We start from the raw sequence: 26,018 nt of genomic DNA on the forward strand, positions 1-26,018 counted from the left end.
TCCCAGCTTAATCTCTAAATATCCACTTTCAAATTTGTCTTACTATTTTGTCAGTATTTTCCCTTCCTTTGAAGTTGAGGCTACAGCCAACTCTAGGTCCTGGGGCTCAGCTGTTGGCCCAACCATTCATCAAAGTACATGTAAAACACAAACGGTCCATTCACTTAGAGAAATTCCTATGCCAAATGTTACAGTAAGAACATTTTTCTAGATGGCCTGGTTTCAAATCTTGGCTCTGCTACTTACCAGCTATGTGAACTTGAGCAAGTTACTTCACCTCTCTGAAATGAGGAAAATAAAAATAGTAGTAATTGCAGTGCAGACTCTCTGTCTCAGATTTGGTGTCTCCTCCCACCAAAATAGACTGAGGCAGATATTTGCATAGAGATGGTGCATTGGGCAAGGCTCTCAGGAATAGCACTGTAAGGGAGTGGGATGAATAGTAGGGATAGCGAGAGAGTTCACTTGGGATGTAGGTACGAGTAGGTAGGTCCTCAGCCCTTTCCATGGAAAGCTGTCCTTCAGAGCAGTCTCATATTAAGGTAAGTGGGCCTTGCCTTCATCCAGTATCACTCACAACAACTCGTTATTGGAAGCAGGCTACACCCAGCAAGGGTTCATCACCTTTGGGAAGGCAGTTCCCTTAGGCTGAAAGCAATTTTTTGAGAGCAACATAGCTCTGCGCAGTTGGTTACCAACAGCATCCTGATATCTGGGGAATGCAGGTCTTGGCCACCTGTCAAGTTTCCAGGCAGGCAGGAAAGTTTCCAGGTGACACCTCACAGCATTTACTACAGGGTTCTTGTGAGCATGAAACAAGTTACTATATAAAATATGCTTGGAACAGTGGCTGGTGTGTGGTCGGCCCTGCATACATGAGAACCATCTTGTACTCAGGGTCCACATGAGCAAGTTGTAGCTTTCTGTAGTTACACACAGTTTACAAAATAATTTCACATGATTTTGATTCTTACAGAGGGCCCAGAGGTGAGTGAAGTAGTAGATACCTCATTTCAAATACTTTCTAAGGAAACAGGTTCAGAGCAGTCAAATACCTTGTCCAATGACACTCAGGTGGTAGGGACTTACCCTCTCTTTTTAATTTCCTCCTCCTGACTTGTAAGCATGGCTAATTTTGGAAGCCACAAGTACCCATGTGCAGGCTCAGTCTCACCAATCCTAATCTCAGGACAGATGGTTTTAAGGATTTACAATACCCCAGTCCAAAACCAGGATTCCGCCTCCATGGTCTCATGGCTGGCTCGGCCCTACCCTGAGCCATGCTGAAGTCACAAAGACAGCTGATGGGGATGCAGGCATTTCAGCAGGGAAGGTTGACCAGCTGGTTTTAAGAGCCCTTGTGTGATAGCCTTGACCTTAATGGTTTCTATGTGTTGTTGGGTACATCTGGCCTGCCACCTCAAAGACCTGGTTTTGTGTTGTCTGAGAAGAGAGAAGGCTTTCAGGGGAACAGTACACTAAACAAATACAGAAAAGACTGGTATTTAAGCCAGAATTCTACTTTTTAAAATTACTCCAAATATTTGAATCCCCAGAGCAATACAGTTTTTTCCCCTACAGGCAAACTAATCAAACATTTGCTTGGTGAACTTAACATCAGGGCAAAGGGAATTGTTTGGTCTTAAGAAATATACCTCAACTAAGATGCTGGGAGCCTCTTTTCTCTTGTATAGCAATGCCAGCCTCAAATGCCTTAATGCCTTTTTCTGGATACCAGAGGCCCCACACCCCTGGTTAGGGTTGTACACGCACTGCTGGTCTTTGTCTCTGGGACCCTCATTTTATTATGTTCCATGGTTGACCAACTTGCCTTTTGAGACCATCACATTAATAACTCTAATGAGTTTACAGGCAAGGCCTACTCTAGCCAGATGGTCACTCTGACTCCTTAGAGAGATTTTGCACATTTCTGTGCTGACTTCACGACTTACCTCTCAGAGGGCAGTGCTATGCTCTTTATTTAGAGAGACAGCAGAGTAAGCAGAGTAAGCAGAGTGTTTAGAGCTCACACTCTGAAATTAGATTGCCCGGGCTTACATCAGCTTGGTTTTGCTAACAGTGTGACCTGTGACTGGTTATTTTCATTTGATGTGACTCACTTCCTTTAGCCACACAGTGGAGGTGATAGTACAGACTTTATAGGGTTGCTTAAAGATTAAGTAAAGTAATTGGTTTAAAGCATTGGAAAAGTGGCTGGACAAAAAGCAATGCCTAATAAATCTTAATTAATGAGATACATCTTATGGATGATTGCTTACAAACTAATAATCAGAAAGTCTATTCACTGAGTGCTGCTATATCTGTGCCCTATTATAAGACTTTTACCTGAATATCACTTAAACTTTTCAAAACTCCCAGTAGGTCAGAAAATATTTTGAGTTTATTTTATGGGCAAGGAAATAGAGACAGGAAGGCTAGAAACCATAGCCAAGAGGTGGAGCTGGTAATCTAGGGAATCAAGATTATCATCTCTATAAATCACGTACATGTTCCAAACCTGCAAATTAATTTGAAGGCTGCTGTCTTTGCTGGGGTCCTTTCCTTGATAACATTGTGCCTTACCCTCATGCCCTACAGTGTTTTTCCCAATTCCAGAAAGACAAAAAATAGATTTTTCATGTCACCAGGAAGCTGGAGCTCTATTACTTACCGATTTACATTCCTGTTTCTCCAGCTTGCTTATCCCCCCTATCTAAGCACTACTGTATTCCAAGTCCCCCCTATCCTAGGCCACCCAACTGCCACGGCTCTTCTGACACTGTGCTGAAGTCTCCCGATAGCAACTGCTACATAAATCTTCACCAGCTCCCTGTTGCAGCTCCTCAGGGTAACGTATCCTACCAGCCCAACTGTACTTCCTTCAAACATAGGCAATCGGGTCCTGCCCTGCCACACTCCAAATGGAGAATAGTCATAGGTTTTGGGGTCCTTTGCGTTGCCTGCTTGGTAGTTCTTAACCAGGGAAAATCCATACTGGGAGCTAAACGACTAAGCCATGATACGATTAAAACAGAGGCAGCCCAAACCCCAAGGGAGACCACATGGTCAGAGAAGCAAGAGGTAAGGATGGAGACTGAATCACATGGAGAGAATGAGCAAAAAAAATTTCCAGATGACTCTCAATTACCATTGCTCTTTGTAACTCACATATTTCAGATGTGTGTGCATGGGGTGGAGACATCCCAAGCAACTGAAAGGTCCTGGGATTAGTGGGACAGGCTCAGATCCTTTCTGTTTTACCACCCGCCACCTCATCATCTTAAGTCTGAGGAGCAGGTATAGTGTTTCTACAGCCCTTCAACAGCTTCCAGCCTGTTAAATAGTGTTGAGTCCTATCGTTGGAAAGAGAAGGTGGAGTTTCCTTTTTGTGATTGATGAAAGTATGTCATGAGGCTCAGGTACTGTCAGGATTTTGATATTGCTCTTGGGCAGCTTTAGATGACTGGGCACACCGTATCGCTGCCTCAGGCTCTGCAATCACCCTTAAAAAGCATGGGATTATTTCATGTCCATGTACTTTTGTCCATGCCATCCCTTCCACCAGCTGTACCACTTCTCCTCTCTTTGTGACACAGCTGAAGCACGCATCCTCTGATTGGGTACTTCCTCTGTTGTGTGCATGCTTCTGTTGTAATAATAGCGCCTGATATTTACTGTACACTAAGTATGCATCATGCACAATCAATTTATGAATCAAGTATTATTATATTCATATAACGGATAAAAACTGAGACTTTAGGTAAATTCATAATTCTCCCAAGATAATCTGTATCAACAAAATTCAAACCCAGATGCCTGACTTTGGAACCTGAGTTTTAACCACTGTGAAAGCCATCTGCAGGCCATGCATACCTTCATTCATCCATCTTTTAAATACTCATTGAGGACTTCCTATATACAAAGAGCCTCTTGGCTCTGGAATACAACAATGAGCAAAACAGATAAAATCCTTACCTACATGGAGTTTGCATTTCACTGGGGGAGGCTGACAGTACACAGATATGTACATATGTAACGTAATGCCAGGAAATTGTAAATGCAGTGAAAAAAATAACATAGGAAAAGAGAACAGAGAACACTAGAGAGTTGTCTTCTAAGTGATGAGTGATGGAAGATTGCTCTGAGGAGGGGATGTATTGGCAAAAATCTGACAAAATGGCATTATTTCCTACACCACAAAAAAAGTGATCTCTCTTCTAAAGGCAGAGCTAGGTTTATTTATGTCTCCTCAGCAAGATTCCAGGTTTACAGTACCCCAAAGATGATTGCATGATGAAAGGAAGAATATGATTATGAATGCTAAACAATGGGCTAGAAAGTCATGTCTGAAGTAGCAAGTGATTTACGAGAGCATATTCCTAGGGGTTTAATTGGAGGAGAATGCAGTAAGCAAATGTTTCTCTCCTTGCATTTCAAGACCCAATAACTTTCCAGCCAAGAAATATGTGCTATCCCCTCTCCCCAGTGTTTTCTGTGGCTTGCATTTTCATTGACTAAATATATTTCAACCCACAATCCATGGTAGGGAGACTTGGTCAGCTTCCTTTTTTTCCCCCTTTTTCTTATAGGAACTTTACAAAGAGGAATGATTGTATCCGTCTACTGGATATTCCTATAACTACATACAGCACCAAAGTTCTTGAAAGCTGACATGATCAAAGGGGATTGAGTTCTGAAACTATACTTGTCAAGGTAGCACATTTGATACTTAAGTCAGCTACACCTTAATGATTTCATCATCTCACACCAACTCCTAGAAAGAATCTGCTTTTATTCATGAATGCCAAATAATGGGGAAACAGAAGCCCTTGCAGTTTCTTGGTAATTGGGAGGGAAAGGAAGGCTTCAATATTCATGCAGCCTTTCATTCATATCTTTGTCTCCTAGGTGTTGAGATGCTATAAACCAATAACCAACTCTCTCCAAACCAGTAAGAAAGCTAGAGGCTAACTCTGGAAATGTAGGCTGTTTCAGAACAATAAATCAAAATTGGACAGCCCTCATGAGAAAAGTAAGAGAGTTATTTGCAATTTTCATTTAATTAACCTGTGTGGATTTCCCTATTAATGTATGAACTTCATGCTGAGCCTCTGCAGATTCAAGGGTCATAAGGGAATTAGAGAGAGAGAGAGAGAGACAGAGAGTTAGTCCAGGGACTAAAGGCAGGGATGAAGGTAGGCATGGAGGAGTGACAGGCTAAACACTTGGACTGGTCAGATGTGTTGAATGTTTTTCTTTTTCTTTTTTAAGATGTGTTGAATGTTGATGTCCATGCAGCATCCACATCAGATATTGCCAACATTTATGAGCACACTCTAAATATCCTGATCAGTTCCAGAATATGGTCTTTTCTCTTTTTCTCTTTCCAATGTCTCTGTTTTACTGCCCCATATTCCCAAGCACACCCCATCAGATGCCAGATGGGGGCTGTATCAGGCTCTAAAATTACCCAACATGCCATTGATTAAGACCATCACTCGGAGCTCATCCAGAAGTCTACCTCAGGGAGTTAGAAATAAGTATGTGATTCTCTTTATAGACTGACATGTAAATTATGAATTTGCCTTTTAATGAAAGACATTTTAATATTTTATTTCTTAGTCTGGCAAGATATAGTACCTTCAGGAAAAGAAATGTCACTCCCCACCCCTGAAGCCATGATAGACATTGTTAATCAATCTCCACACTTTCTTTGGTCCTGGTCTGGGCCTCAGAATAATTTACAAAACAGTGCTCCAGGTAGCAACTATCACCTGGTCAGGGTAGGATTGCAACTGAAATCTCCTTGTCATTTTTGTGCTACATGGTGTTCTGTTTTACTTACTCTTTACTTGATATAAATCAATATCAATATCTATCTATCTATCTATCTATCTATCATCTCAGCAGAATCCTCACATGTAGTCCTATGGTATGCCTTAAAGAATTAATATATTTAAAATTAATAAAAACCTTAAGTCTGCATGATTAAATAAGAGTGCATAGTTATCATTGCTTGAATGAAAAGCATTACAATGCACCATTTAATTTATACTGGAAATCTCTGTATTGTAATAGATATCAAGAAGACCTCTTTAATGTTGAGGTCTACCATTTTATAAATTTCAGAAATGTTGACTAACCAGATTTGGAGTTTGGCAAGGGCAATGGGTAGCCCTAAGATACAAGTGTTAAATAAACTTACACATAACTGTAAAAAAAGAAAGAAAAGTATGAAGTGTGTGTGTATTTGGAAAGTGTAGAGAAAGTCCCCTTCTTTCTTTCTTTCTCTCCCCAACACAGACACATACACACACACACATAATCCTATTTAGTATTTATGGCCATAATATATGCCTTGCACATGGGGAGACTCTTCATTCATCAGTTTTATTTGTGTCAAATTGTTTTGAAGTTTTACTGAAAAAGTCAAAATGGGAAAGTTGAAAGGCTATAGGAATCAAAGGTCTTTTGCGTGAATCTTGGTGTGCCATTTGATGCTTGCCTGTAGAAATTTGGGGAAATTATTTACCATATCAAAGTCTCAGTTTCTTTTGGAAAACGACTGGCAGGGTAATAATATTTACCTTTCAGGGTTTTTTTTTTTTTATGAGGATTAAATGAGATGAACTTTTCTGGCAACACTTTGAAATTAAGGTGCTAATATGGGATACTTCTGATGAATGGAGTACTTTTTAAAACATAAAACACACAATATCTATTGCTATACATCAGCATATGGCCATTTTTAATTTTGAATTAAAGTTTTAAAATAGAGAGTTTTCTATGTAATATGTTTCTAATAGAAGCAGTATCATTGAACTTAGGTAATGCTTTATAATATTTCTATTTCCTTTTAATTTCCTGGGATTTGATGACTTTATATATGAATCAGTGTAGATCCACAGCAGCTTCTATTAAACCTTTACCCACAGGTATGAGAAGCCCTAGGGTCACCATTGGTTTGCTTGTGTGTGCAATAGTTACAGGCGACACTCAGTGAATTTCAGGAAATTAAGCAGTGTTATGTCTTCACATTTGTCTCAAATTAAATTTGGATTTCAATTCAGTGCCTTTGTGGTTTAGCAATAGCCAAATAAACTGCCATCAGTTTATCTAAGGCTCAGTCTATGGTGGTGAGCTGAATTGACTAAACATTCAAGATCCTCCTACAGAAAAACTTGAGTCCCTCACTGTGCTCTTTCTCAATTACTTTTTCCTTTAAAAGATTTGTTAACACAACTAGTTTTCACTTTCCATACACTAATGAAAGCAAGGATTAGGTGCAGATTACCAAAGTGAATGAGATCAGCTGTGAAAAGTGACTTTACGGTACAAAGCATTGGAATTGAGCTTTCTCAACCCTTTACAAGGATCTTCACGAAAATACTCTTTCCCCAAGAACTGAGCAGGACTCTCTCTTAAATCTCCACCTCTGTCTTCAATTTTCTTTTTGCTGATGGATTCACATGTATCACAGATACCAACATATATTTCTTGTGATTTTTGTAGTTTGCCTATTAACACCCTGCCTGCACTTCTTAACCACACTGGGCCATTTTCTGACTGGCTTTCTACTGTGCTTCCCAGGAATGACCCCTGAGGCTTCTGGGGGTCACAGTCTACCAAGTCCCAGAATGTGGCCAGAGAGTATAACAGCATTCTTGGGGATTGTGCGCATACCAGAAGTAAAGGAAGCACTTCGAGTCTTTGTTTTCCTCTGAAGATTTCTCCTGGAAGGGAACCTGGGATGACTAGAAATAGCTGGTGTGAGAGGTCACTGATTGCAATCAGAATTATATTCAAGGCTTAGGGTCACTAGTTAGAGAGGGCCACTGTCCATAGCTGACCTATGATGATTGCCTTCTGCTCTTCCAGTGCTGGCCCTGGGCTCATTTCATTGCACCCTACTCTGAGGACCTAAATTAACAGAGAATGCCCAAGATAATATAAGTGCTATGATACAGTGTGCTTTTGGATTTGTGTTTTCTATCCTTAAGACGGGAGAAAATCAGAATGAGGAAATGTGGCGGAACTGTGCACTTCCTTCTTCCATCCTCACGTTCAGCTTCTTCTCTTCTCCCAAGGTCATGGCAGGAATATAGAAAACATTATTTCCCATGTTTACCAAAAATGGCACCTTCAAGTTCAGCAGTTTCTCTTCACACTATTAATTATATCTTTCTTAGTCAAAAAGGCAACTGATTTAGACCAGTATCTACTTATTTTTATTTTATTGTAATAAGTGTTTACTATTTACTTACAAAGTATACATAGATAAGTCACTTCATCCTGACACCAAAGCCAACTGCTAAACATGGCAAAAGCAATAGGAATTTGACAAAAAGATTTGTGTTCATGTGGAAAATTGAGTACAAATAATGGAGAAGTAGAGTTCAACATTCTGAACAGTTGGTAAATTGCGTATGTCATCACACGTCATACAAATAACTGGCAATGCTCTAAATCTTGAAAACAATACAATATATACATATTTTTTTTTAGTTTAAAATCCAATTTTAATTTAGATTATATTTATCCAAACTCCTACAACAAACACTTCACCCCAACAACTTAGGTCAGTACAATTCTCAACGTTGCCCTATCCCCACCACTGGGGTCAGGCAGGTCCATTGATGTCACTGTACGTGAGCCAGCATGTCAGAGCCAGCCTCTCTTCTCACCTGACTATGCTGATGGGGCGGTTCCCGTGCTTGCAGCTGTGATCCAGAGGGTGTCTATGCTGAATGCAGAAACTGCCATGACACTGGTCACAACCCCAGAGGCCTCGCTAATCCTAAAATGGACCAATCAGACTTCTGCACTGGGGCCTCTTTCCAACCCTTCCCTTGACCTGCGGTACTTTGCATCCAGCTATTTTTGTACCTAACTCCTTCTTTCTCTTTTTTTAAGGTTTCAGTTCACATGTTATGTTTGTGGATCAGCTGCTACTCAGGATCCTGTATACAATGGCATCCTAACATCCCTAACCATTCTCTTTGCTTCTTACTCTGTTTATTTTTCTTCTTGATACAGATTGCCATCTAACATATTACACATGTATTGGCATGTTGATTTGTTGTCCCCCACTCTTAGAGTGCAACTCTTCTTCTTTGCTGAATTCTAAGAGTCTAGGACAGTGCCTGGCACATCAAGGCACTGAGTAATATTTTTTGGATGAATGAACAAATGCAGTCTGGAGGCATTATCTCACAACCTCACAAAGCAAGACTTATCAATGGCACAGTTCCAGGTTTGCCATGTTATTTTGAAGAAATTAATAGTAGCAATAGTTATAATTTATTGAGGGCCTTCCATTTTCTGGTCATTTAAAAAATATGTCATTTTATCTTTATAAGAATCCTATGATAGGAATTTTGTCCCCATTTGAGAGATGAGTAAGAGGTAGCTCAGAAACCTGGCCAAGGCCACACAGCTAGTAGGAGGGGAAGCCATGACACCAAATCACATCCTATGATTCCAAAGCCAAGACATATGCCATTTCACCAGGCTAGCTCACAGAATGAGAGCAAGCAGGGCTAGATGTTGCATTAATTACTGAGCAAAGCTCAGCTAGATGAGCACTAGCTAAATGCTAGTTTAGCTACCTAGCTAATTAGTTAGCACAGACCTGGTTTTGAATTCTAGTTCCTACCCTGAAAAGAGTAAGGCATTAAGTCAGCTCTTTCTTTTTAAAATCAATTTTACTTAGGTATAATTAATATACAATAAAATATACCCATTTTAAGTGTACTGTTTTAATGACTTTTGATAAATGTATATGCTATGTAACTACCAGCACAATTAAAACATAAAATATTCTATAAAAAATACAAAATACTTCCATGACCCCCGCCCCACAATTCCCTTGTGCATCTTCATGGTCAAACCCTTGCACATCTAGCCCCCTTGTATGCCCCAGGCAACTACATGCCTTGCATCTCTAGAGATTAGTTTGTGTTTTCTAGAACTTCAGATAAATAGAATCAGGCAATATGTACTATTTAGTGTTGCTTTTTCTGCTCAGTATGATAATTTTAGATTCATCCACATGTGTGTACTAGGAGTTCATTTCTTTTTTTATTGCTGAATATATTCTATTATATGAAATTTATTTATCATTCTCCAGTTGATGGACATTTGATTGTTTCTGGTTTGGGCTGTTATGAATAAAGCTGCTGTGAACACTTATGTACAAGCCTTTGTGTAGACATGAGTCTTTATTTCTTGTGGGTAAACACTTAGGAATGGAATTGCTAGGCAGCCCACGTTAAGTCCATGCTGAACTTTATTAAAAAAAAACAAACAAACAAAACTGCCAAAATGTTTTCAAAAGTAATTACACCAACTGAGACATTTCTTAGTATTGGGTTACTCATCTGTAAAACAAAGGTGTTTGACTAGATGATCTCTAAAGTCCTTTCCAATGTTTTTTGACCCTAGGAGCCTACTGTACAAGATTTCTGACCCTTGACTGGCTTGAGGTACTAGGCTTTCTTATTCCCCCTTTCTTTTCATATCTTAATTTCTATACATTTATCTTATTCCTGTAAGTGTTGATGATGATGGTAATGGGTAAAAACTATAATTTTTTTTTGATAAATTATATGTGTCAGGCACAATCATCAGTGTTTAACTCAAATTTTCTCACTTAATACTCACAACAAACATTTGCAATGGATACTATTTTTATAATTATTTTGTGATGAAGAAACTGAAGCTCAGGAAACTTAAATAACTTCCCTCAAGTTAAGGAAGCTATTAAGTGGTAGAGCTGGGAAGTAAAATCGGGCCTGATCACTTCCAAATTACTAATTTCTTAGCCCTTGCTCTGATTTTCTGGTTCCTACTTCTCCATCTTTTATTTGACCCTCCGATATGCCTGGCTGTATTCTGGACCTCCTTCACCTTCTCAGCGTTGTTTACTAGTTTTTTCTTGCACACTCTGGCATGACATCAGTGTTCAATGACCCAGCAACTTTCCAGAAGGCAACAAACAAAAAAAGCAATTTAGAGAGTGAGGCAGGCTTAAGATCATCTTACTTATGTCAGCTCCATTAAGTTTTCATTAACAGTCAGAATGGGACTTCTTGAATCAGCATAATGCCAGTAAGCGTTGCTTTGAAAAAAGAAATGCTTAACTAATAAGATGTCTTGTCTACATTTTATCTGAATTGAGAGGGCCCAGGCATTTCAAAGCATCTTAGAGGTCATTGCCAATTTTGCACTGGACAATTAGCATCTCCTTTCTCATCAAGTGGTGAAATTACCATGTTAGCTCTTTGCAGGAATCAGAACATATTATTGGCTCTTCATGCTTTTCTATGTAGTCATCATTAGGCATAACACGGACTCAGATATTGAGTATTATCATTTAGATTAGTAAAGTATTGTGTGAATATCTAAGCATTTTCCATTCCATTATATCTCAGTATTGTCTCATGGAGCAAAAGCCAAGACTGCAACAATATCATACTTCATGTACCCATGTAACATCTATACCACGTTATGTGGCTTGTGAGTAAACCATTTCTTGCCCCCACATTATTTATAGTGCTAATCAAACAATACCATTAAAGAAGGATTGACTTTAAAGAATCCTGATGGGAGTTTTGAATTTTTTTTTCCTGAAATGACCTCTGCTCTACTATACATCTAGAGACTTGAGGAGTTAACTCAAATCCCAATACCCTCACAAGCCTATTCTGACTACAGTATTTCTACTCCTCTCATTCTTTGAATCTCTAGATCATTTATAGCCACCCCTGGACATTTTATTTTTATTTTTTTCCCCTGGACATTTTAAAATTTAATTATATGTTATATATTAACACGTGTGTTTCACTTATAGAGAGACATTGTAGCATATAATAAAAGAGTATGAAGACTGAATTCAGACAAATACCATCTTGGACAATTAAAAACGATGTAACTGGGGAAGTTTTATATCTTCTGTAGGACTCCATTTCCTCATCTTAAAAAGGAAATAGTAGTGTTCACAAATTACGGTAATAATAGCTGTCTCACGAGGTCCTTGCAAACAATAAATGATATAATGTGTGAAAATAAGCATGTGCTAAATGCTAAACAAATGGTAGTCCCTCATCCGTCTTCACTCTACAGACTTTAGATTCCCTGAGGCTGAGCCATGTCTTATGCTTCTAAATATACTGCATCCACTCAATCATTTAATAAAAATTAATTTAGCACCTTACTATGTACTAAGCAATGTACTCAGTACTGTGAGTAGAGTCAAACAAACTATCCTTTCCTTGTGGGCTTATGGTCTAGCAAAGAACGTAAACGTATTGTAAAATAAAAACACAATTACATGTTTTCACAGACATTTGGAACATTAAGGAGACCTCCATACTATTAAAAAAATCAAGGATTCAAAGCAATTCATTCCTAAGTTCTTTTTAGGGAATAGAAAAAATATATATTTACAGTGATGCCTCCTCATGCTCACTGACCTTCATAATTTTATTTCTTTTGCATTTGCTTCATAAATATTTTGGAATTGAATAAATAGAGGCATATTACAGACAGAATCTGGATTTTCTCTTTTTTTTCCCCCCAATCATGTTACAATCATAATTGTTTCAAAGTATTCTATGGTAAGAAATAACATTTTTAAGTGTCACTGTTTCAGAGTTTTTACATTTACTTGGCCATTGTTGTGATCTGAAGTTGAGTGCCTGATGTTGTCATGACTGTCTTTATAATTATTATCAAACAATACTTGAGTCTACCATGGGTTGGTTAAGCACTGCTTTAGATACCTAGAATGATTTTGCACTGAAGAAATATAATTTAGATTTGGAATTGGCAGATACATTTAATTGAAAAGTTTAATTGTAATGTACGGCAAGTCTATTTCTACTGACAGAGAGAAGGCTAAAAACAACTAAAATTACTAGATAAAATACAAAATCTTTTCATAGAAGCATTGAAGACCTAACATGGAATGTGTAAGAAATTATTTAAGAGCTAGGATTTAGAGAGGTGAGCAAATCACCACTCAGCCCCGAGGACATTTACCAATCTAGTTTAAATTAAGCTATCAACACAGCTGGGGGCTTGAAGAGCTTGGTACAAAGGGGAACAAAGTGGAAGTTCAGAGCTTGCCCAAACTTGCCAAATCCACAGTAAACATGGTACTTTCTGTTCCCTCTCCTAGGGCACTGGTTCTGGTCACCAGCACACACAATGCTGGGCGGGTCAATAGAAGCCAAGTGAGGTGAGGTCAGAGACCTAGAATGCAGCCTAAATTGAACATCAACGTGCTTGTTTCAGGGAGAGAAGGAAATCTGAGGGTAAAGCAGTAGGATTTTTTTTTTTTAAGATTTATTTATTCATGATAGACATAGATTGAGAGAGAGAGAGAGAGAGAGAGAGAGAGAGAGAGAGGCAGAGACACAGGCAGAGGGAGAAACAGGCTCCATGCCGGAACCCGACACGGGACTCGATTCCAGGAATGCAGGATCGCGCCCTGGGCCAAGGAAGGCGCTAAACCGCTGAGCCACCCAGGGATCCCCTAAAGCAGTAGGATTAGACCAGGTGCTCAGACCAGAGGAAGCAGGGTCAGAATGGAGAGTGGGAGGCAGAACCTAGATATTTAGAGTTTGGAGTTTGGGCAACTGAATCATTTAAGTCCAATGGGCCAGGCTGAACATACAATATAAATCAATGATGAAGGGAAAGATTATTCAATATGCAGAGCTTGTATTGTAAGCAATATTTGATGAAAAATTAAAAATTTTGTCCCCACTTCATCCCCCTCCTTCAACTTCAGCTGTACTAAAGAGTTAAATGTGGAATGTTCAACTATTACCACAAATAAAAAAGAGAAAAGAAGAAGAAAAAACTTCAAATAAGCATACAGTGCCATGTATTTCTGAAACACGGAAGATTTTCTCCACATAAAAGCTATGGTAAATATCAAGAAGAAAAGATTAAAAGAAATAATTCTATCAGAAGGCAAACAAAAATTTCTTATGTTGAAGCAAAAAAAGAAAATATTGGGAATGTATTTGCAGCAAATATAACCAAGTTATATTAATTAATGTAAGTTTATATTTTAATACACAAAGAACATATTAAATCTGAATTAAAATGCTAAGATTCCAATAGGGATTAAATATGGAAAAATATTTATAAAAATGAACATAACTAAATAAAGGGATGTGATAATATAATAATACAATACTTACTAAACATATACTACATGCTAGTCACCATCTATGTACTGTGCACATATTATTTCACTTAGTCCCCACAATCCATAAACTAGGCTCTATTAAAAACTCTAGTTTATAGATGAATAAATAGGCAGAGAGAGACCAGGTGGCCTTGGGTCTGAACTTTCTTAATGTCTTTTGTATTCATTGGACTTAGGCTTGTTGTTATATCTCGTTATCAAGGCAAGAGTCAATAAATATTTATTTTTCATGATAATATATAAGAATAGCTTCAGACTCATTTCACTTAAGACAGTATTATTACCCTTAGCAGACTCTAGCATAGCAGAGATAATATGAACAAGTAAAAAGATATTTAAAATCACTGAATTAGAATATAATATTATAAAAATATCAAGCTTTTCTATGTAACTTACAGGATCTGATAAAAAGTAGGGGATCCCTGGGTGGCTCAGTGGTTTAGCACCTGCCTTTGGCCTGGGGCGTGATCCTGGAGACCCAGGATCGAATCCCACATCGGGCTCCCGGTGCATGGAGCCTGCTTCTCCCTCTGCCTGTGTCTCTGCGCCTCTCTCTCTCTCTCTGTGACTATCATAAATAAATAAAAAAATTAAAAAAAAATCCTATAAGATCTTAGGACCCAAATCTTAAACTTTAGGCAAAAATGTTAGAAAATAATTTTAGAGAGGTTGAAACAAGAGAAAATTCTTTTCTTACTTATGTGTGTGTTGTTTTTTCTTTTCTTTCTTCCCTTTTTTTTTTCTCGGTATCCTTCCCTGCAGTTTTTAAAGACTTCCTCACTCCCTTTTTAAAAAATTACCTTTCTTTTTAGTTCCTAAAGGCCAAGAGTTTGTTTTTCAATTAACTTTACAGAGGTCTATACGCATTGCAAGGATTTGGTAAATGTATTTGACAGAAGATAATTTAAGAAGATTTTGTTTATTGAAGCTGACAAAAAAAAAATAAGACTTGCAAACCAATTGATTCCAACATCTGTCATGTTTGGACAGAGTGTTTAAACCGCAGTTTGAATACAAATTGAGTTTTGGCTGGAGAACAGGTTCATATTTCAGAAATGGTTTACCTCAAGAACATTTTGAGGATAAATGTTTTTTACCTTTTCCAAACATTTATGCTAATTCAAGCACAGGCAAGTTTAAAAGCTGAGAGGAGAAAGCTCTTGGAAAGGATGGGGGTGGGGAATGAAGATACTGGTGAGAAAATTGCACCTCTATTATCCCAGCATGAAGCCTCGCATATCTGATTTCTTCTTTCCCTCCAACACTTTTATCAAATCAACCATCTAGTCTTAGAAATCTTTTCTCCACCGTGCCCCCCACATTGTTCCTGGTTTTTTTTCCATTTGCATTGCTAGCATCCTCATTTAGCCCCTTGGCCCCCTTACTCCTAAACTATTCTAATGATTTAATATTTCATTTCCTTGTTTCTGATCTCTCTTACACTCAGCCTGTCTCAAATAAGCCACCAGACAGACTTTTGTAAAGGACTACCTTCTCCATATCAGTCTCTTGCACAGATTTTTTTTTAATTCCAATATAGCTAACATACGGTGTTATGTTAGTTTCTGATGTACAATACAATGATTCAACAATTCCATACATTACATTGTGCTCATCAAGAAAAATTTACTCTTAATTCCCTTCACTTATTTCACCCATCCCCCCACCTACCTCTCCTCTGGTAACCAATCATCAGTTTGTTCTCTATAGTTAAGAGCCTGGTTTTTGGTTAGTCTCTTTTTCTCTTTTTTTCATTTGTTTTGTTTCTTAAATTCCACATGTGAGTGAAATCATAAGTATTTGTCTTTCTCTGACTTATTTTACTTAGTATTGTACTTTCTAGATCCACCCATGTTGTTGCAAATGGCAAGATTTAATTCTTTTTTATGGCCGAATGATATTCCATTGTGTATATATATTTTATTTTTTATTCATCTACCAATGAACACTTGGGCTGCTTCTATAATTTGGCTATTGTAAAATAACGCTGCAATGAACCTAGAGGTGCATTTATCTTTTTGAATTAGTGTTTTTATATTCTTTGGGTAAATGTCCAGCTGTGGGATTATGGATTATATGGTAATTCTATTTTTGGTTTTTCAGCGAACCTGCATACTGTTTTCCACAATGGCTGCATCAGTTTGCATTCCCAGCAATAGAGCATGAGGGTCCCTTTTTCTCCACATCCTCACCAACACTTATTGTTTCTTGTGTTTTTGATTTTAGCTGTTCTGACAGGTATGTGAGGTGATATCTCTTGTCCTTTTGATTTGCATTTCCCTCATAATTGTTGAGCATCTTTTCACTAGTCTGTTGGGCATCTGGATGTCTTCTGTGGAGGAATGTCTGCTCATGTCTTCTGTCATTTTTTAATTGGACTACTTTTGTTGTTGAGTTGAATAAGTCGTTCATATATTTTGGATTCTAACCCTTTATCGAATATGTCATTTGCAAATATCTCCTCCCATTCAGTAGGTTGTCTTTTTGTGTTGTCGATTATTTGCTGTGCAGAAGCTTTTTATTTTGAATTAGTCCCGTTGAACCTCACTTTCAATTGGGGAAACAATTTAGAGATTTTGCTTGAGTCATCAGTAAATACAGGTAGAATAATTAGGATCATATTTGACATTAGCACATGATAGGGATTAATTTTATCATCAAGAGAATAATGTGATGAAAATAACATGGCTGGACACATTATTTCTGGTTCTGACTTCTGAGAGATTTTAAGTGATTTCTGCTACCTTTCTGGCCTTCAATTTCCCCAACTCTAAAATGAAGGAATTGGAATAGATCAGCTACTTACACATTTTTATAGCAACCAAACCCTTTGTGTAAATAAAAACTTTAAAAAATGATCTTAGACATAAGGTCAATGTTTGCAGGTGATAAATGTGGAGCTTGTGGGGTTGAACTAAGGGAGAAGAACAGGAGCCAACCCCTCAAGCTCCCTCTCACCATCTTCCAGGGTTACTTGGCACCTCCTGGGATGTCCCAGATTCAGCAGAACATAAGAATAGATGACTACTAAGATGCCTTGGAATAAGACTTTCCGTTCTACTGATGTTTGTACAATGAATCAGCCAGATGATTTTTATGAAACCAATTGTTTATTGGGTCTTTCTCAGGATGGGTCCAAATTTAATCTTTATAATAAAAGCAATAGACTAACACCATTGCCTTAATGGTTAAAGAAATGTGTTGACCCAGACCATTGCTCAGAACTGACCATACTAAAAATTGAATCAATATACCATTACATCTCCATATATATATATTATCATATATACCCCTTCTAGTCAGTTCTTAAAGAGCCATGGTTGTCATAACTAGTAATGTGGAAACAATAAGCATTTTTTTTAAACCTGTCATTTAATTTCCATCCAAAAGCTGTCATCAGCTTCCATACAGGTCAATACAGAGTCCCCAAAGTGAATAAGGTTAATGAAAGCTAAACATTTGTGGAATACTCTCAATTCTAGATAAGATTTAGTTAACTGTATACTAGGCTCTACTCTCATTTTTTCTTCAAATAGCCCATTGGAGAAGGTATCATTATTGTCATTTTATATCTGCAGAACATGTAACTCATCTTTAAGGAACTTGTGTGATGTCACATTGGCCATTAAATGGCAAGGCCAATATGTGGGCCCAGTTTCTTGATTCCATATTCAGTCCTCTTTTTACTAAGCCATAGAGTCAGTGAAAACTTGGACAGAATAATGCACAAGCTTTTTTTTGTTGTTGTTCAAAATGTGTTCTTACTGTTCTGCTTGAGAATTCTCAGTAGTTCAGAGAAGCTCTCTGAATCATCTGATAACACACAGTTCATAAGTATTCAGGACATCGTGGATTTTTCAAAGGCATGATGGGTAAATATTCTTCATGTTTCAAATTATAGTGTGAATATTGTTTTCTGATTTTAATATTTATTGATTTTTTTGAGGTTCGCTGTATAATTTTCATGATAATTCCTAAATCTTCAGGAAAAGCTTGCATTCTTAAGTAACAAATCGTGTTTTTATCCACATCTGTTCTCATTTTCTATAGGCTTAAAAATTCTCTATTTATTATGGGAGCCAAAAGAAACGGCTACTCACTGGAGTCTCTATTGAATTCTGGCTCATTTTCTCACTTAATTCTTTACTTGAGAATGAAATGCTTATCCAAAATAAATAAGGGACCTACTAAACTGCAGTGATTAACAGGCAATGAGGTTCAGATTCCATTTACTTATGGAAATCGAGTAAAATCCAACACTTTAGTAATACTGTTGTGATGTCAGCTGCCCGATTAGGCTGTTGTAACTGCAGGAGTTACTACTTTAATATTGCATTAGCACATCATTAACTTGAACCATGCCAAAGCAGTATGAAAATGAACAATTCTCATTTTTTAGAATAGACAATATGAACTTTTCCTGCTGCTTAAATTTGTTTTATGTGGTATACTGCAGTGGGGGTGGTAATAGAGGATATGTAGAGTGGAGTTATATTTTAAATTAATAACAAGTTGCTTTTGCAAAAGGCTGTATATAATTAGAAATCAAAGCTAACGTATATTTTTTAAAATAAAAAAATAAGATAAATCCTTTTATATTGTTTTTGTTTGTTTGCTTGTTTATTTTTTTGTATACCCTTGTTAGCTGCCTGAAAATCTTTTTTGGAACAAGATGGGTTAGAAATAAACAAACAGGGGCACCTAGATGGCTCAGCTGGTTAAGTGTCTGCCTTCAGCTCGGGTCATGATCTCAGGGTCCTGGGATCAAGCCCTGCCTTGGGCTCCCTGCTGAGCAGGGAGCCTGCTTCTCCCTTTCCCTTTGCCCTTCCCTCCCACTTGTGCTTGAACTCTCTCTCTTTGTCTCAAATAAAAATAAAATAAAAATAAATAAGCAAGCAAACAAATGAATAAATAAGTGAAAGACTGCTACTTTATACAAATCTCCAAGTTATAATTACTTACTGAAGCCATATTAAAATATATTTTGAATAGATGAATGGCTATCATCTATTAGCTATGTGGCTAAATTCCCTTTTTAAAATCTGGCACACATATTGTTTTATTTTTATTATCATTTCAAATTGCAGAATGCAGGGGCACCTGGGTGGTTCAGTCAATTAAACCTCTGTCTTCATCTCAGGTCATGATTTCAGGTCCACATCAGGCTCCCTGCTCAGTGTAGAGCCTGCTTCTCCCTCTCCCTCTGCCTGCCCCTCTGCCTGCTTGTGCTCTCTCTCTCTTTCTGTCACATAAATAAAATTTAAAAAAAAAATTCAGGATGCTTGCCAATCTCTAAAGCACTTTAACATGTATTGGTCTTATTTCATCCTCACATAATCTTATAATGTGGTCAGAGCAAACATCTGTATCTTCATTGCATAGATGAAAAAATTGACTTTTAAACACTTTTTGACTCTATAACACTAAATGACTTTCCCTAGGTCACACAAACTCTTTTCTCATTGTTTGCTATCTATATCATGTTGGAAAAATTACTATTTTATTTTATGCCTTAGTTTCAACATCTGTAAAATGAGTATAACAAGTAGATATACCTTGCAAGATTGTTGTAAGAAATAAATGAGATAATCCATTAAAAATCAGTACAGTACCTGGAACATGGCAAGCATCTATAAATATTAATTGTTGCTATTTGTATTGCTTTTGAAAAAAAAAACCTAGTAATTGCATTATAGAAACGTATTGGAAGTGCTATAAACTAAATAACACGAACACTTGCATGATGTTAAATGTCAACATATTTGCTTTAGAATGAATTATTGACTTATAATTGCTTCTTGTTCCATTTGCTCATGGAATTCATTTTCTTTCTTGATAACGTGTATTCTTCAGTTGCTCTTTCATGATGGCCTGTGAATAGTCAAGCTGTTGATCTTTTGTGCATCTGAGAAACTCTCTATTTTTGCCTGTATTCCTAAATGATTGTTTAGATGGGGGGAGACTTTGGTTGTTGCCAGTGAGAAAACTGATGTCCACCTGATTGTTGGCCATCTGTCTTCTCTTTAGGGTGGCTTTCAGGGACACAGAAAGGATTCTCTCTTTATCTATGCTGCTCTATATTTTCACTATCATGCATTCTTACAGGGGCTTACATATATTTATTGTTTGATGTTAGGCAACCACTTTGAATTGGGTACACATATATATTGAAGTTAATAGTGCTCAAAATATTGTCTCCCACCATTTGCTCCATTACCTTCTTCTGGAACTATCCGGTTTGTGTTTAAAAAACTCTTTTCTATACTTCCTGTCTCTTGACTTTTCAATAATATTTCTTCATCAGTTCATTTTTCAGTGAAATATTTCACTGCATTCTGGATAATTTTCTCAAATCTATTTTTATGTACTCTCTTTTTAGGTGTGCATACTCTGATTTTTATTTCTAGAATTTCTGTTTAGTTCTTTTAAAAAACTATCATTTTTAAGACATTTTTAAAATCATTATTTATTTATTTATTTATTTATTATATAAAGAGTTATTTATTTGAGAGTTATTATTTATTGAGTTATTTATTATTTGAGAGAAAAAGAGAGAGCATGCCTCAGAGCTGGGTGTGGGGCAGTGGGAGAGGGAGAGGGAGAATCTCAAGTAGACTCCCCACTGAGCATGGAGCTTGATGCAGGGCTTGATCCCACAACCCTGGGATCATGACCTGAGCCAAAATCAAGAGTCAGACACTTAACTGACACACCCAGGCACCTCTATCTCCTTGAATTTTTAAGCACTCACTTTAAAAGCTGCATTGTTTGCTCTATTCAAAAGTTCCTTGGGTATAATTTCTCTACATATGAGTATAATTGCTGCTTCTTCTGGTTTTGTTCCATTTCATTTCCTTTTGGCACAGTTTTGTCTGTGAGCACATTTTGTCAAGGGTAATGCTATATGGGCATCCTATGGGTGCCCTATGTTGTACAGTTTCTGTAGTGGCAATGTCACAGTTGCCTTCCTGGAGATTTCTATACCTTTTAGGTCATGTAGGAATTCAGGTCTCAGGAGTGATACAGGCTCAAGGCTGCAGAGTCTGGTGGTATATTATGTTTTTTCCCATGGTCTTAAATGGGCCTTGGCCCTGCTTGCTATGGGGAAGCTTGCTGAATATGGCATCTTGAATCAACATTAGTATAGTACTTTACACAAAATAGGTGCCAAATAAATGCTTGTTGAATGAAAGTTTGCAGAATTAGGCTTCATAAACACAACTTTTACAGGCCAGAACCCTTGAATTTACTAGCTTTAGTTGTATCTTATGATTATTTATATTCTATGCATCCTTAAAAATACTGTTTTTGTTTATAGGAAAGCTTGGTAATGCGATTATATCCTTTGTGAAGTTATTTTTAAATAAAAAAAAATTGAAGCTGAAACATAACACTCTAGAAATTAAAGTCCAAAGACCCCTCTGGCAGTTCTTTTTCTCCCCCATCCCCACCCCTTCGAAAACAATTCACAAATTTTCAGAACCATGATGTTTGCTGTTTTTAAAATACATGGCTATACAATTCAAATATGTAGCATTGTTTTATACCAAATCACTGAAAATCAGGACTGATCCTATATTAGAAAATAAAGTAAATTAGTCTCAAAAAATAGCCTGAATATCTTGACCAATTTTTAATAATCGTTTGCTGAAAATTATGGACAGAATAAAGAAGTTGGTTTTGCAGAGAAAAAATACACACAGAACCTTATTTTCACTGAGGGCCACCTTTGTGTTTCAACATAATTATGACTGCTGTACAAGGGATAAGTAAAAAGTGGAAAAGAAAAAAGCCAGTATAACTACAGAAAATTTAATTAGTGTAATAAGTGCAGCTGTCTCAATGCTCTCTTTAAGCTTGCAGCATTTGCATTCTGATATAAAAGCACACTAACCAAATAAGCAAATAATTTTGAATTCTACTCTTGGAAGTATAAAAATATAACAGCCCTTGTTCTTAAAGAGTGTAATGAAATTTTGATTAGCTGTGTCATTATTAAATAAATGGAATTAGCAATGTGCCATTAACTATTTATTTTCATCGGGTTCTGGTAGGTACAGATCGTCAATCCTATACCAAACAGCCAAGGGGTGAGGGGGAACTCGGCTATATCAGAACCAAATTCCTGTCTCAGTTTTAAAGGTTAGAAGCTGTAAGCGTTTGGGTGTTAAAGGTCTTTACTCCTTTACTTCTTCTCCTGAAAAATGGAGATAATAGGGCCTCCCCCACAGAGTGAAGGTAAGATTCAATGAGACAATACCTGGGAAGATGCTTCACCAACTCATAAGCAGCAGATCACAAAATGAAGCCCCTTAATCGGCAGCAGGCGCATCACCTGGGGACTTGTTAGAAATGCAAATTGTTGACCTACTCCAGTTCCTGATTCCACTTCCTTCTTGAAGCCCTACTTCTTAGGACATACTTACATCCGTGTAATAAATTCCCTCTCTCCCACTCAAGCTGGGTTCAATGGTTTTCAGTGGGTTGCAATCAATCATTTCTTTGGTTGATAGAAAACATCTGCAGGCAACTCAGCAAGTCTCACAGAAGACTGTTGTACTCAACAGTCTTTCTCTGGCTCAGGAGGATCCTTTTGTATCCTGTCAACTTCATGTCCTCATCCTTTCCTCTGCAAGTAAACTTGTTTGGATGCTCGATTAGGTATTTGCTTAGTCACCCCTCTCTCTCCTTCTCTATATACCTCCACTCTTCCCCACTCCACCCATGCACACTGTGCAGGTCTTATTAAGAGGTTGTCTTCGTTTGGGTTTTTTGTTTTGTTTTGTTTTTGTTTGTTTTTTACATTTTGCAAAGTTCTGGATCCTGACAAACTTCCAGCCTTCCCTCCTCTATCACCTTTGCTACGAGCTGGCATTCATTGCTCTGAAGCAGTATATTACCTTTTTAGTGGGTCAAGCATTTAAACCAAATGTAAAATTCAATGCCAAATCCATATAGTATAAACATTAAACATTCCAGTTTTATCTGCTTTCCTGTTCCGAAGCATTCAACATCTTATTGGACACTAAGAATTATATGCTCTAAACCTCATTTCATAACTTCTCACCAATGGGTAAATGATGCTTAAAAACAGTGTTATAGAAACTTAATGTTGGAAGATATCCACAGTTTTCCAAATGCAGGGTTCCTGGTACAAATTTCCTGCTTTTGGTCATCTAACTCTTCACATTTTCAGTGATGAATTGGGTGGCTTTATTAATTAATGAGTATTTCCTTCTCTTAAAATCAAATCTACCTCTTTGTCATACCCAGCTTCTGCTCCATGGAGCACTTTGGAGCAAATATACTTCCTGTGCTCTATGATAGTTTCATCTCTAAATTTTCCTTTCTTAGGGTAAATGTCAACCTCCTTTACCTGATTTTTGTTAAGTAGGTTTATAGAGCTACAGCCATTTAATTTCCTTCTAAACATGACCTTATTTCATAATGTTTTTCTTTAATGTGATCCTCCAAAATTCAACATAATTGGAATATGACCTCAATGTTTGTTTCTATGGACGTATACTGGCACCCTGGTTATTTTGGTAGCACTACTGTCATCTCGTTGGCTCCTAGGATCTTTTTCACATGTCATATTGTCAAGTCAGGACTCCTGAATCCTGTATTAATATGGTTTAGATAACAAAGACTTCCCAAAGAAATGTAGGACTTAAGAACTACCACCACAACAGTAATATATCATTGAGAAAATTGGCCAACTTTGACTTTCCATGGAGCCCTAGACATTGGCTTGATCACAACTTGCCTTCATCTCCCCTTCAATCCCCATCTTTTACAGGATATGAAAACCCTCTTTTCATCAAAACTAACCTTTCCACCCATGTAATTCATTCTTTTCTTTTCCCTGGGACTTTGCCCTCTCTCTTTTCTTCTCCTCCTCTTCTCTTTCATTGGCTTTACATTTGCTTTGAAACTGTTTCAAATCTCTTCCATTGCAAATGAAACATAGTCTCTCTTATAACTACCTTACCTGTTTCCTTTCTTTTATTACCAGGCTTCTTAAAGAAAGTACATGCTACACTTACTCATCTTTCATTTATTATTCTTTTTTAAATATACTTTAATATGTCTTCCATGTCAACTTTTCTACTGAAATTGTTCCCATTAAGTCTAACAATTGGTTTGACTGTGAAATTTGAAGGTCATTTTACAGTCCTTCTTTTATGGGTGGCATTTAATACTGTCAGTCATTTTTTTTTTCCTTTTTAAAACTCTTTATTCCTATGGCTTCCATGACCCAGGACTCTTGAAGTTTTCTTTGTATCTCTTGGATCATCTTTTCCTGTTCTTCTATGAATTTCAGATTGTCTTTCTGGACCTTAGAGCCTACAGTACCCAGTAACAGAACTGAACTAATTAAAGTCTTTGACTCCTCTGACCTGGGTCTGTGCCTTTAGTCTTCTCTCTTTCCTCTGTCCCTCTTTCCTTCCCACCACAGTCATCCTCCATAATACTTCCTGCATAATCCACACGAAATACAGTCTGAACATGTGAATCCTGGGTTATATCTGCTTTAGCTCTTTGTTCCAGTGCGACAGAGTCCTGCTTCTTTGCATGACTTAGCGTTTTCATGGCTTTCTCTGCTTCTCTGGTAACACCTCTCACAGTTTCCTGCTCTCCATTTTAGTGCTTAAAATTTTCTGCATGCGCTATACTAGCTTTCATCTGTGTCTTCTTTACATTGGGTCTCTGGCTGGAATAAAACCCTTCTCAGCTCAAGAGCTTATTTCACTGGCCTTTATCCCTTCTCTCTTCACTGGATGAGTTTGGTGTTCCTTTTTTGTACTTGCATGAATATGCCCATCACTGCGCTTTTCTTTTTATGGTTCTGTCTCCTCATTTAGACTGAATACATATTGTGAGGATCGTATCTGTATCCCCTATCAAAGGACCTGGATGAATGATTAACTATTGTGTGGCACTTTTGCTATTTACATCATTCTACACTTTTATAAATATCATTCAACATTTATCTTTTATTATAGCAAGTTTAGTCCAGCATTCCAGCCTGCCCTGCTCTTTTTAATTCTCCAGTTAATCGTCAGTGCTATTCATTACCTTGCCATTCTTTGTGGTCCTGGCAGATTAGACATGCATGCCACCTTCGTCTCTACCCAAATCATCAACGGGAGATGGTAAACAGATCCTATGCTAGAATTTAGAGCTGCTGAGCGGTATCCTAGCACCTAATGCCTCATTCTTCTTCTTCTCCTCCTCCTCCTCCTCCTCCTCCTCCTCCTCCTCCTTCTTCTTCTTCTTCTTCTCCTCACGAATTGCCAAAATAAAGTTATCTTTGCCAAATAGCTCAGTTGCAGATGGAACTTAGACATTGGATTCCAGGTACTGTCTTATAGCTCCTCCCTCACAAATGCTTTTCGTGATGTATTTATGAAAGATAATGTGAAGTAAATCTCTAAGGTTACAGCACCACTTTCATTCTTTCCTTATTGAACATTCAGTCAAAAACTATCAAGAGAAGGGGTTAAACCATTAAATACAGTTTGTATTTTAATGAGGAAGTGAAGAACATCGCTACTTTCTATTGGTTATACACCAGAGCCTCTGTATTAATAATTATGAAGCAAAATTTCTGATTATCATTACTATAAGGAAACTATTTCATGGTGTGTAGTGAGGAAAAATCACATTATTTGTAATGAAGGGTAGTCAGAAGAAAGGCAGGCTGGGACAAGCATCCCCAACCTCATCCCGAGTCCTAAGAGGAAAGCACCCTTAAAAAGATTTTACACCACCCTGGAGCCCTCTACCCTTCCCA

Source organism: Nyctereutes procyonoides, unplaced genomic scaffold, assembly GCF_905146905.1.
Source record: "Nyctereutes procyonoides isolate TBG_1078 unplaced genomic scaffold, NYPRO_anot_genome, whole genome shotgun sequence".
NCBI lineage: Eukaryota > Metazoa > Chordata > Mammalia > Carnivora > Canidae > Nyctereutes > Nyctereutes procyonoides.